Source organism: Callithrix jacchus, chromosome 1 (genome assembly GCF_049354715.1).
Source record: "Callithrix jacchus isolate 240 chromosome 1, calJac240_pri, whole genome shotgun sequence".
Lineage (NCBI taxonomy): Eukaryota > Metazoa > Chordata > Mammalia > Primates > Cebidae > Callithrix > Callithrix jacchus.
Genome location: NC_133502.1, coordinates 127,868,263 through 127,873,429, shown reverse-complemented (window position 1 = coordinate 127,873,429; position 5,167 = coordinate 127,868,263). Strand labels below are relative to the sequence as shown.

General features: G+C 41.8%; 1 pseudogene across 1 annotated transcript; it reads left to right on the top strand.

The window, feature by feature from the left end:
- The first annotated feature begins 2,852 nt into the window (after positions 1 to 2,852).
- Positions 2,853 to 4,869, top strand: LOC100388031 (lysine--tRNA ligase pseudogene; annotated as a pseudogene). Its single transcript, XR_013534609.1, has one exon. The product of XR_013534609.1 is annotated as a lysine--tRNA ligase pseudogene (transcript).
- The last annotated feature ends 298 nt before the right edge of the window (positions 4,870 to 5,167 follow it).

Sequence of the window (5,167 nt, the reverse complement as noted above, 5' to 3'; positions counted from 1 at the left end):
ACTGCTAAGTGTTCAAACTGTGTTCAAATAAGGCAAACAGCACCCAGTAACCAATCCAGCTGTTTCTGTACCTCATCACCAATTTCTGTATGTCACTTCTCTTTTTTTGTCTGTAAGTCTTCTTCCATCATATGGCTGTGCTGGAGTCTCTGTGAATCTGCTGTGATTCTGGGGGCTGCCCAATTCACAAATCATTCATTGATCAATTAAACGTCTTTAAATTTAATTTGGCTGTTTTTTTCTTCTATCACAGGTGGAACCCACACTTTGAGAACCACTGTTCTTAGGCGGTGCTCAGCCCACTTTGATATGAACACAAATCACCTGGGGATCTTGTTAACATACAGGTTCTGATTCAGTACGTCTGGAATGGGGCCAGAAATTCTGTATATCTAATTAAGGCTCAGGTAATGTTTGATACTACGCTGCTGGTCTGGAGAACATATTTTGAGTATCCAGGATTCCAGGGGATTCATCCATGGTCACTTGGCCACGTGGTGAATAGAACTGGCCACCTTTTCTTTTTGCTCTGTCAATGTTGTGGGTTGAATTCTATCCCCAAATAGACATGTTGAATTCCTAATCCCGGGGACCTTATTTAGAAATAATGTATTTGCAAATATAATCAAGTTAAAATGAGGTCATGCTGGATTAGCATGTACCCTAATCCAGTGACTGGGGTTCTTATAAGAAAAGGGAAATGTGGATGCAGACACACAGAGGAGAATGCCACATGAAGACAGAGGCAGAAATTGGAAAGATGCATCTATAAATGAAGCAACACTAAGGCCTGCCATGAGCCACTAGAAGCTAGGAAGAGACAAGGAAGGATCATCAGCTAAAGCCTTTAGAGAGACTGTGGCTCTGCCAACATCTTGATTTGGGACTTCTGGCCTCTGGAACTGGAAGACAAAGAAGTTCTGTTGTTTTAAGCTTCCCAGCTCCCTAGGAAACAAATATAGTCAGTTACCTTTATTCACACAGCTCAGTGACCACATATAGACCCAATCCACCTCATGACCAGCAGTGGTTGGCAGTGATCATGACATTCTCCCACAGTCCCATAGTCTTTCATATTCCTACAGTCAGGTTTTCTTTTTTTAATTTAATGATCTTTCTCACTACACTGCAAAAGAAGACACATCTTCTTGACCTTGTTTTGAGTGAAGAGAAAAACAGTTTTTAAGACGAGTCCACCTACTCAGAGATGGGACTCCTAGCAGCAATCGATTGTTGTTTCCTTTATTGTGATCTTTTAATGCTTCCACCTTTCAAATGTTTTATTTGCTAGGGGCCTTCAGAAACATCTTATGGATTTTTCAAAATCTTCAAAAGCTTTTGTTTGTCAGTAAGTTTAATTTAAAAATATATGCCATACGTAATTCATAAAACCTAAGAATTAGACTATAATAAAATATGTAGTAAAAGTGACAATAATTTGATATTTTTTTAATGTTTCAGAAAGTATTTTCAAATTATACTTATAGTAACTGAGGATACATACCCTACAAATTAATTTTCACCAAAATATAAATGCATTCATAGCAAGTCAGAAATTCATAGTTGAATATTGGATAGCAAAGAATGCACAGTATTTAAGGAGTTTTTTCATAACTCAGAGACCTAATCAAATTCCAGGGGCATGCACTTAAATATATTAGGTAGTGCAGAAGTAATTGTGGTTTTTGCATTGTTGGAATTTGCCATTTGATACTGGAATACATACTTAAATAAATGTGGTTATGTTATACATCATTTTATTGGGCATTTCTCACATTATGGTTTTTTGTTAATAACTTATTACTCATTGTTTATTTTGTGTTCATTTTAGACTACAAAAATGATGTTAGACAAAGAACAAATTCAAGCACTTTTCTTATTCAATTTCAAAATGGGTCATAAAACAGCAGAGTTTGCAACATCAACAACACATTTGGCCCAGAAACTGCTAACGAATATCACATGGCGGTGGTTCAAGAAGTTTTTGCAAGAGAGGAGAACCTTGAAGATGAGGAGCATAGTGGCCGGCCATCGGGAGTTGACAATTAATTGAGAGCACCCATCAAAGCTGATCCTCTTACAACTACACAAGAAGTTGCCAAAGAACTCAATGTCAACCATCCTACAGTCATTCACTTTCTGAAGCAAACTTGAAAGGTGAAAAAGCTCGATAAGTGGATGCCTCATGAGCTGATCAAAAATTTTTTAAAAAATCATCATTTTGAAGTGTCATCTTCTTATTCTAGGCAACAACAATGAAGCAGTTCTCAACTGGATTGTGACATGTAATGAAAAGTGGGTTGTATATGACAACTGGCAATGACCAGATCAACGGTTGACCCAGAAGAAGCTCCAAAGCACTTCCCAAAGCCAAACTTGCACCCAAAAAATGTTGTTTGGTGGTCTGCTGCCGGTCCGATCCACTACAGCTTTCTGAATCCCGGTGAAATCTTCACATCTGAGACGCATGCTCAGCACCAGTGAGATGCACCAAAACCTGCAGTGACTGCAGCTGGTGCTGGTCAACAGAAAGGGCCTAATTCTCCACGACAACACATGACCACATGTCCTACAAACAACACTTCAAAAGTTGAGTGAATTGGACTAAGAAGTTTGGCCTTGTCCACCATATTCGCTTGACCTCTTACCAACCAACTACCACTTCTTCAAGCATCTCAACAACCTTTTGTAGGCAAAATGCTTCCACAAGCAGCAGGAGGCAGAAAATGCTTTCCAACTGTCAAATCCGGAAGCATGGGCTTTTAAGCTACATGAATAAACAAACTTATTTTTCATTGGCCAAAATGTGTTGATTGTAATGGTTCCTATTTTGATTAAGAAAGATGTGTTTCGACTTTTGGGTCGGGGCCTCCGGGAAGATGGCAGCAGTGCACAGGGCTGAGGTGCAAGTGGATGGCACCGAGCCGAAACTGAACAAGAATGAGCTGAAGAGACGCCTGAAAGCTGAGAAGAAAGTAGCAGAGAAGGAGGCCAAGCAGAAAGAGCTTAGTGAGAAACAGCTAAGCCAAGCCACCGCTGCTGCCACCAACCACACTGCTGACAATGGTGTGGGTCCTGAGGAAGAGAGCCTGGACCCAAATCAATACTACAAAATCCGCAGTCAAGCAATTCATCAGCTGAAGGTCAGTGGGGAAGACCCATACCCACACAAGTTCCATGTAGACATCTCACTCACCGACTTCATCCAAGAATATAGTCACCTGCAGCCTGGGGATCACCTGACTGACATCACCTTAAGGGTGGCAGGTAGGATTCATGCCAAAAGAGCTTCTGGGGGAAAGCTTATCTTCTATGATCTTCGAGGAGAGGGGGTGAAGTTGCAAGTCATGGCCAATTCCAGAAATTATAAATCAGAAGAAGAATTTATTCATATTAATAACAAACTGCGTCGGGGAGACATAATTGGAGTTCAGGGGAATCCTGGGAAGACCAAGAAGGGTGAACTGAGCATCATTCTGTATGAGATCACACTGCTGTCTCCCTGTTTGCATATGTTACCTCATCTTCACTTTGGCCTCAAAGACAAGGAAACAAGGTATCACCAGAGATACCTGGACTTGATCCTGAATGACTTCGTGAGGCAGAAATTTATCACCCGCTCTAAGATCATCACATATATAAGAAGTTTCATGGATGAGCTGGGATTCCTGGAGATTGAAACTCCCATGATGAACATCATCCCAGGGGGAGCTGTGGCCAAGCCTTTCATCACTTATCACAATGAGCTGGACATGAACTTATATATGAGAATTGCTCCAGAACTCTACCATGAGATGCTTGTGGTTGGTGGCATCGATCGGGTTTATGAAATTGGACGCCAGTTCCGGAATGAGGGGATTGATTTGACACACAATCCTGAGTTCACCACCTGTGAGTTCTACATGGCCTATGCAGACTATCACGATCTCATGGAAATCACGGAGAAAATGGTTTCAGGGATGGTGAAGCATATTACAGGTGGTTATAAAGTCACCTACCACCCAGATGGCCCAGAGGGCCAGGCCTATGAAATTGACTTCACCCCACCCTTCCGGAGAATCAGCATGATAGAAGAGCTTGAGAAATCCCTGGGGATGAAGCTGCCAGAAACTAACCTCTTTGAAACTGAAGAAACTCGCAAAATTCTTGATGATATCTGTGTGGCAAAAGCTGTCGAATGCCCTCCACCTCGGACCACAGCCAGGCTCCTTGACAAGCTTGTAGGGGAGTTCCTGAGGGTAACTTTGCATCAATCCTACGTTCATCTGTGATCACCCACAGATAATGAGCCCTTTGGCTAAATGGCACCGCTCTAAAGAGGGTCTGACAGAGCGCTTTGAGCTATTTGTCATGAAGAAAGAGATATGTAATGCCTACACTGAGCTGAATGATCCCATGCGGTAGCGGCAGCTTTTTGAAGAACGGGCCAAGGCCAAGGCTGCAGGTGATGATGAGGCCATGTTCATAGATGAAAACTTCTGTACCACCCTGGAATACGGGCTGCCCCCCACGGCTGGCTGGGGCATGGGCATTGACCGAGTCGCCATGTTTCTCACGGACTCCAACAACATCAAGGAAGTACTTCTGTTTCCTGCCATGAAACCTGAAGACAAGAAGGAGAATGTAGCACCCACTGAGACGCTGGAAAGTACAGTTGGCACTTCTGTCTAGAAAATAATTGCAAGTTGTATAACTCAGGCGTCTTTGCATTTCTATAAGAGGTCAAGGAAATTCTTGTGTGTGGCTTTCCACTTGGCTGCTGCAGTTCGGTTTAGCCATCAGAAGACAGACAAGGAATTTAACATGCCCTTTTAATCCTTGTTACCAAATAAACCATTTGTCCTCTCCAAAAAAAAAAAAAAAAAGAAAGATGTGTTTCAGCCTAGTTATAACCATCTAAAACTCATGATCCAAACTGCAATTACTTTTGCACCAACCTAATGCTTAAGTTTCTTAGTTTTGAATCCAGTGATTGATGACTACAACAAGGAGAGGTAGCATGAGAAGGAATGAGTACATGATTTGGGTCAGAAAATCCAGCTCACAGTAAGTACCAGTTGTGGATAGCTATATGTCATGTGACTAGACAATCCCTCTGAGGCTCTAGTTTTCTTAAGTTTGAAACTAAACTAATGTTCACCTTTGCTACTCATTAGGAAGATTAAAT